Source organism: Aquarana catesbeiana, linkage group LG07 (assembly GCF_042186555.1).
Source record: "Aquarana catesbeiana isolate 2022-GZ linkage group LG07, ASM4218655v1, whole genome shotgun sequence".
Taxonomy (NCBI): domain Eukaryota; kingdom Metazoa; phylum Chordata; class Amphibia; order Anura; family Ranidae; genus Aquarana; species Aquarana catesbeiana.
In genome coordinates this window covers 220864174-220873215 of record NC_133330.1, presented here as the reverse complement: position 1 = coordinate 220873215, position 9042 = coordinate 220864174, and the positions used below count along the sequence as shown (strand labels likewise).

At 42.0% G+C, this 9042-nt stretch overlaps 1 long non-coding RNA gene across 1 annotated transcript in view; it reads left to right on the top strand.

Moving 5' to 3' along the window:
- The first annotated feature begins 636 nt into the window (after positions 1 to 636).
- LOC141103459 (uncharacterized) overlaps positions 637 to 9042 on the top strand; it is a 52751-nt gene continuing 44345 nt past the window's right edge. The window contains exon 1 of the long non-coding RNA XR_012235325.1: positions 637 to 844. This is a non-coding gene — a long non-coding RNA (uncharacterized lncRNA). The remainder of the gene's footprint in view (positions 845 to 9042) is intronic.

The following is a 9042-nucleotide window of genomic DNA, read 5'->3' as shown; positions in this document are numbered from 1 at the left end:
CTTAAAATGAAATGTCTGTACAGCATTCACTGTATGTTTTTGGATTGTAGGTAGAAGCCATGAACCCATAAAGGAAACCCTTATATCCACAGTAGAACATAAAATCCTTTGCAGCTAAGAACATAATAGGCATTGAAGCCAGGACCCCAGAGCTGTAAGGAAGCAGTACTAACAACTTACAAAATCCTGTGCAAGTGTTTAATGATTTCCAGTTCCAGCAGCAGCCTGCAGGAATAAACAAGGTCCAGCTTTGCCACCGGGAGGACAAAGGTCATGGCTCATGCATATCAGTATGGATAAATGCATCAGTAATTGGGTTGCATTTTCACTTTCTTAAAAAGTGCAGATGCTTAGAACAATAATCCTTCCGTGATCAACAGGCAGCTTTGTCTGGAAAACAAACTACAGTACTCATGATTCTGCAGAATGCCTGGCAGCATCAAAAGGAAAAAGGGAAGGGATTTTTTTTTATCTATAAATCCTTAAAAATATTTTACAAAATGAATATATGAACATTCATAGGGTCTTCTACTCAATGACTGCCTCCTGCCAACTCAGCAGGAGGTGAGTTAATATTTAGCCAGAGTGATAAGTAAACAGATGGGTTGGCAGATAAAAATTAAATAATTTCCCACTTTGTTTTCTAAGTTCCATACTACAGCTTGTATTATTTCTTGCCTTTCTCCTGAAAATATAAGAACCCTTCTGTTGCTATCTCTTGAATGTGTGTCCTGGGATTCCCACGTCCACTTATGATGGGTTTTAAAGTGGATGTCTTCAAGCTCTTTGATTATCTCCAGTCTTCATGGCATGCAAGCACCTTCTGCCCTCTGCTTACCTCCAGGTACATGGTTTGCAACCACCTTCCGCCCTCTATTCACCTCCAGGCTCCAAAGTGTACAGGTGAGGTAGAGGTAGACATTGTTGGTAATGAGTAGGTTTGTCGCAGCTTGACTTGTGGAAGGTTCTTAGAGTAAAGCTGCCCCTTTATGGTTAACGTTTGGTTAAATGTTCATAGACAAATCAATCATCAAATCATTCCTTCTTGCCAACATTGGGTTAACTAACTTTGTTCAAAAGCCTTTAAAATGTCCTCCAGACTTGATATTTTTTAATTAATAAATAATTTTTCATTTTCATATCAGTAGAATACAGGGGGGAAACAAGCAGAATCATTAACATCTCCAAATACAGGAAAAAAAATCAAAAATGCACATATATTTACTGTTAATTTTTACCTGCTATTTAATTATTACCTCCTATTTTTTATTAGCTACAACATTTAAAGTGATAGAATGTACCAATCCTGTATATTAATACATAAACCAGAAAAGAAGAGGAGATTAAAAAAGAAACAAAAAAGGGAATTTTTACCTGCTCTTTAATTATTACCTCCTATTTTTTATTAGCTACAACATTTAAAGTGATAGAATGTACCAATCCTGTATATTAATACATAAACCAGAAAAGAAGAGGAGATTAAAAAAGAAACAAAAAAGGGAAAAGAATCGAGAATGATTTATCAACAACGCTTACCGATCCATTCTTGAAATAGTAACACAATTGAAAACGAATCAAATCAGGTCAGAAGCCTAATTCCATTTGTCCATGCAGTATATGAAGCCTACTGGCTGCATTTGACCCTAAACTCCTCATGTCTATCCTGTTGTTGGGCAGTTATTTCTTCCATCCTCATCAAATAACGCATCAATAACACATCAAATAACAAATCCCGCTATCCATTCTTTCACCTGTAGAGGTTTTATAGACTGCCAGTGTCTATGAATTAATGTTTTAGTTGCTTAAAGAAAGTGATTTCTTAATTGTAAACATAGAGCCAAGAATCACCGAGAGCAATTTATCATTTCTTTCTTGGGCAATAGTAGACATATTTGATTTATGCATTAATATAACGTTTTTTAAGATATTCTTCTGATAATGTGATTTTCAGCTCCCTCTCCCATTCCCTAATATAGTACACTCCCTCCCCTTGTTGGTTAGAGTGAAGGAGATTGCACAGTATAAGAGATGCATATCTCGTCAAATAAAGTAGGTGGGCAGTGTAGTTGCTTGTAACAAAATATTTTAGCTGAAAATATTGCACCCAAGCTCCTCTTGGTACTGTTATAGGGTAGAATAATTAGAGTGGTTGTAAGCCCCCCCCCCCCCCCCATCTTTTAAACACTGAAATATAAAAGAAGGTTCTGTTTTTCACCAAAGTAGAATTTAAAAAATACAAAACAAATTCTTGATTCCCCAATATAGGTGTTAGGGACCCATATATCAAGGATATATAATTATCATTGGATATATGTTTCCATGTTCTCAATACCATTGATGTAAAAAAAGGATAACTTTACAAGGGGAGGCAATACTAAAGAGGGCAACTGAGGAAATGCAGATATAGGTATTGGGCTTACATTGCACTTTATTGTAACCCACAACTTAGTATGGGACCAATCCAATATGTGTGCTAAATGGAATGCTTTAAAATACAATTCTATATTAGACAGATCTACTCTACCATGATTCTTTGTTCTTGTAAGAATTCTATAACTATGTCTAGGTGATCTACCTCCCTAAATATCTTCATTGTTTTCATCCTGGCAAAAAATGTATTTGGAAGGCACTGTCTGGAATAGATATAAACATTGAGGAAGCAGGTTCATTTTAGAAAGAGCAATCCTTCCAAACCAAAATGTAGTGGTGTCCTTTCGACCTTGATTGTAATTTAGCTCACACATCATTAACCACTTCAGCCCCGGAAGGTTTTACCCCCTTCCTGACCAGAGCACTTTTTACAATTCGGCACTGCGTCGCTTTAACTGCTAATTGCGCGGTCATGCAATGCTGTACCCAAACGAAATTTGCGTCCTTTTCTTCCCACAAATAGAGCTTTCTTTTGATGGTATTTGATCACCTCTGCCGTTTTTATTTTTTGCGCTATACACGGAAAAAGACCGAAAATTTTGAAAAAAAATGATATTTTCTACTTTTTGTTCTAAAAAAAATCCAATAAACTCAATTTTAGTCATACATTTAGGCCAAAATGTATTCGGCCACATGTCTTTGGTAAAAAAAATGTCAATAAGTGTATATTTATTGGTTTGCGCAAAAGTTATAGCGCCTACAAACTAGGGTACATTTTCTGGAATTTACACAGCCTTTAATTTATGACTGCCTATGTCGTTTCTTGAGGTGCTAAAATGGCAGGGCAGTACAAAACCCCCACAAATGACCCCATTTTGGAAAGTAGACACCCCAAGGAAATTGCTGAGAGGCATGTTGAGCCCATTGAATATTCATTTTTTTTGTCCCAAGTGATTGAATAATGACAAAAAAAAAAAAAAATTACAAAAAGTTGTCACTAAATGATATATTGCTCACACAGGCCATGGGCATATGTGGAATTGCACCCCAAAATACATTTAGCTGCTTCTCCTGAGTATGGGGATACCACATGTGTGGGACTTTTTGGGAGCCTAGCCGCGTACGGGGCCCCGAAAACCAATCACTGCCTTCAGGATTTCTAAGGGTGTAAATTTTTGATTTCACTCTTCACTGCCTATCACAGTTTCGGAGGCCATGGAATGCCCAGGTGGCACAAACCCCCCCCAAATGACCCCATTTTGGAAAGTAGACGGCTAGGCTCCCAAAAAGTCTCACACATGTGGTATCCCCGTACTCAGGAGAAGCAACAGAATGCATTTTGGGGTGTAATTTCACATATTCCCATGGCATGTTTGAGCAATATATCATTTAGTGACAACTTTGCGCAAAAAAAAAAAAAAAAAAAAATTGTCTCTTTCCCGCAACTTGTGTCACAATATAAAATATTCCATGGACTCGACATGCCTCTCAGCAAATAGCTTGGGGTGTCTACTTTCCAAAATGGGGTCATTTGGGGGGGGTGTGAACTGTCCTGGCATTTTATGCACAACATTTAGAAGCTTATGTCACACATCACCCACTCTTCTAACCACTTGAAGACAAAGCCCTTTCTGACACTTTTTGATTACATAAAAAAATAATTTTTTTTTGAAAGAAAATTACTTTGAACCCCCAAACATTAAATATTTTTTTAAAGCAAATGCCCTACAGATTAAAATGGTGGGTGTTTCATTTTTTTTTTTTCACACAGTATTTGCGCAGCGATTTTTCAAACGCATTTTTTGGGGAAAAAACACACTTTTTTAAATTTTAATGCACTAAAACACACTATATTGCCCAAATGTTTGATGAAATAAAAAAGATGATCTTAGGCCGAGTACATGGATACCAAACATGACATGCTTTAAAATTGCGCACAAACGTGCAGTGGCGACAAACTGAATACATTTTTAAAAGCCTTTACAGGTTACCACTTTAGATTTACAGAGGAGGTCTACTGCTAAAATTACTGCCCTCGATCTGACATTCGCGGTGATACCTCACATGCATGGTGCAATTGCTGTTTACATTTGACGCCAGACCGACGCTTGCGTTCGCCTTAGCGCGAGAGCAGGGGGGACAGGGGTGCTTTTTTTTTTCTTTATTATTATTATTTTTTTTATCTTATTTTAAAACTGTTCCTTTCATTTTTTTTTTTTTTAATCATTTTTATTGTTATCTCAGGGAATGTAAATATCCCCTATCATAGCAATAGGTAGTGACAGGTACTCTTTTTTGAAAAAATTGGGGTCTATTAGACCCTAGATTTCTCCTCTGCCCTCAAAGCATCTGACCACACCAAGATCGGTGTGATAAAATGCTTTCCCAATTTCCCAATGGCGCTGTTTACATCCGGCGAAATCTAAGTCATAAAATGCTCGTAGCTTCCGGTTTCTTAGGCCATAGAGATGATTGGAGCCACTCTGGTCTCTGATCAGCTCTATGGTCAGCTGGCTGAATCACCGGCTGCATTCTCAGGTTCCCTGTTGAGACAGGAGAGCCAGAGAAAAACACGGAAGACGTTGGGGGGGGGCATTCCCTCCCACTGCTTGTAAAAGCAGTCTAGAGGCTAATTAGCCACTAGGATTGCTTTTACATGAAAGCCGACAGCTGGCTGAAAAGAATGATACCAAGATGATACCTAAACCTGCAGGCATCATTCTGGTATAACCACTCAAAGTCATGAATGGCGTACCCGAAGACAAAAAAATGGTTAACAATAAAGCACAGTAAACGGTAAAGTATAAAAAATTGCATACCTGAAAAGCAAACATGATAAAACATAATAACAATAAAACATTGCAGAATAGAATACAGTAAAAAAGAGCAGAACAATAGAGAGAATAGAGAGAGAAAGAACAATAAAACGACAACTATTATTTTTTATTTTATATTTTTGTTTGTGTTTTTTTTTTTTTTTTTTACACTTTTTTTTGTAACTAACTTTTATAACTGTAACCAGTTCCAGGTTCGGGTCTCTCAAAATGCGATGGCATCTTGGGAGACCCTGTGAAAGTGTGCCTAGTCTGTGCAATGCTGTACCCTACGCTAATACTCAACTAGTGAATGGTAGCGTTCAAAACATTCACCAATGCAAAGACCAGGATTGTCAGGACAGAAGGGACAATAATAGCGGGTGTCACGCCTATATCCGCGCTTGCTGCAGACACGACATCTTTTTTGGGGGGGTTCGTTGGGTAGGGGTACTCGGGAGGACATAAAGAAAATGCCTCTCATGCAGCCGACTGCATTTGGTTGGGGATGTGAATGGGGGAAGTACGGGCGCTGCAGAAGTGGTGGGTTCCCAATTAGGATTGGCGAATGCAGCAGGAAGGGCATTATGGGCACGACGGGCCTGTGTTTGTCTTTTTGGTGGCAGCGGGACACTACTTGTGCTTGCCACCTCACCAGCATGAACTGCACTTATGGGACTCGCCACGTAACCAAGTGTTACTGCAGTGCGGGTTTGACTACGACCGGGGTGTACTAGGCCGCTGGTGCTTGCCAGTTCACCAAAACACTACAAAAAAAACTGTTAGCGATCGCAGGGATCAGGCCTGACTCTGCGAACGCTGCAGTTATGCGTTTAGTGTTTTGTAAGTGTCAGTGATCGATCGATACTGCACTTGGGTGGGCTGGGCTGGGCCGGGCGGAGGGGCAAAACGCAGGTGCTAGCAGGTATCTGGGCTGATCCCGCTAACACTGTGTTTGTGGGAACCCTAAACTGCTGGGGACGCTAGTATAGATCTGATCGGATCAGATATTGATCCGTTCAGATACTATACCACTAAGGGAGGTGTATGGTGCGTGGGTGTTAGCGGTACTGGCGCTAACCTGACGCTGCCTGGGGCTGGTGCTTGCCAGTTCACCAAAACGCTACCAAGAAAACTGTTAGCCATCGCAGGGATCAAGCCTGACTCTGCGAACGCTGCAGTTATTTGTTTAGTGTTTTGTAAGTGACAGTGATCGATCGATACTGCACTTGGGTGGGCTGGGCTGGGCCGGGCGGAGGGGAAAAACGCAGGTGCTAGCAGGTATCTGAGCTGATCCCGCTAACACTGCGTTTGTGGGAACCCTAAACTGCTGGGGACGCTAGTATAGATCTGATCAGATCAGATATTGATCCGATCAGATACCATACCACCAAGGGAGGTGTACGGTGCGTGCGTGGGTGTTAGCGGTACTGGCGCTAACCTGACGCTGCCTGGCGCTGGTGCTTGCCAGTTCACCAAAACGCTACCAAAAAAACTGTTAGCGATCGCATGGATCAGGCCTGACTCTGCGAACGCTGCAGTTATGCGTTTAGTGTTTTGTAAGTGTCAGTGATCGATCGATACTGCACTTGGGTGGGCTGGGCCGGGCGGAGGGGAAAAACACAGGTGCTAGCGGGTATCTGGGCTGATCCCGCTAACACTGCGTTTTTGGGAACCCTAAACTGCTGGGGACGCTAGTATAGATCTGATCGGATCAGATATTGATCCGTACAGATACTATACCACTAAGGGAGGCGTATGTTGCGTGCGTGGGTGTTAGCAGTCTTGGCACTAATCTGACGCTGCCTGGGGCGACGCATATCACCGCCGGGCGATCAGGGGGCTAAACCTTTATTCGGTAATAAACGGCGGGTGCCCTGACACTATAAAAAATAAATGAACTAACCAGCGTCACCCGTAACACTTATACGGTGATCAGTGGTGAAAGGGTTAACTAGGGGGCAATCAAGGGGTTAAAACATTTATTAGATAGTATATGGGGGTCCCTGACGCTATAAAACGCTGACGGCGAACCTAAATATTTACCTCCCTAACTAGCGTCACCAGCGACACTAATACAGCGATCAGAAAAATGATTGCTTAGCGACACTGGTGACAGGGGGTGATCAAGGGGTTAAAACTTTATTAGGGGGGGTTAGGGGGGTACCCTAGACCTAAAGGGGGCTACCACTCACTGCCCTAACACTGTAACTGTCACAAACTGACACCAATCAGTAATCAGAAAAAAAAAAAATACTGCTTGGTGTCAGTTTGTGACACAGGGGGGGGGGGCGGGTGGTTGGGGGGGGTCCGGGGGGCGATCGGGGGGGGGGATCGGGGTGTTTTATGTGCCTGGCATGTTCTACTGTGTGTGTGTAGTGTTTTTTGCACTTACATGTCTTCTCTCCTCGGCGCTGGAACGGAAACTGCCAAGCCGAGGAGAGATGACATCACATCCTCTGCCTGTGTGAAACTACACACAGGCAGGGGAGGATTCCGATTGGCTGGGAGCGATCGCGAGGGGGGGGCCACGATCGGATGGTCTCCCCCTCGCCTCCCGACGCTCCCAGTCAAATGCCGACCGCCGCTGGCACCGGGGGGGGGGTCCGATCGGACCCCCCGCCCGCGGGAGGCAGATCACGTACAGGTACGTGATTCTGCCTGCCCGTGCCATTCTGCCGACGTATATCTACGTTAGGCGGTTGGCAAGTGGTTAAGTAGCAGCTTATAATTAAGTTCATATAGATTTGACAGTTTAGCAGATATATTGACCCCTAAATAAGTGATACAGACTTGCTATTTTGATGGAATCCCATGTGTTTTAAGCAGGTTTTATTACAATATGTAGGATTTCTCCCGAGCAAAAAACACATTCACAATTAAGATTTTGTTCATTCAAGAAAAAACATTTCCATCCTGTTTCTTCAAATTTTCTTGTCACTATGGTTGAAAAAGGAATGTGGATTTGACCCCACTACTCAATGAAAGGTGGGTAAAGAGCACTAAGCATAAAGTCTTGGAAACTCCAGCTGGTTGAAGAACAATGATCCTGGGGAGCTAAGGGGCGGAGCCAAGCAGATCAGACATGCCTGCCTGAAGCTCTGCTCTCTGAAAGAACGATAAAGCCAAAAAACGGTGGGTGTTCGCCAAACACCCGCACATAAAATATATCAATTTGTGCCCACAGCACTCCTGAATTTGGGGGGCTTGGTCCCGGTGTCACTGGACAGAATATGGGTCCCAAAATCAACAAAACAGTGCTGCCTCACAGCACAGCCAAAACGGTGCTACATCAGCCTGCCTCAGGTACCTTCAGCGGTGAATGATTTCAACTTAAAGGCATATACTGTCACACAGACTGCACCATATGATTCTGAAGTACAATGAGTATTTGGAAGATTCACCTCAGAATGAAATTACCTCACCAGTTACACTGAAACAAATAGAAAAAAATGCTTCAAAAAGCATTGAAAAGCACCTCTGACCATATTACTACTAGCCTTACCAAGGAAATAAGAGAGCTGGGTCAGCGCTTGTCCACACTTGAAACCAGAGTAGATGACTTAGAAATTAATAATGTAGAATGCTATAATGACATTGACAACCTTAAAAGAGGAAAATGCAACATTACAGACAAGATTGGAAGACTACGAAAATCATGCTAGAAAATCGTGCTACAATGACAGCACTTTTTCAGGGAACTACAACCAGCCATCCCGATAGACCATCTGGAAATGGACAGAGTTCACAGAGCCCTAACACCTAAAAAATCTGATGGTCCACCCCGTGATATCATTGCAAAGTTTAATTTCTGCAGAACAAAAGAACAACTACTATCTGCAGCAAGGAATAAAGAAAC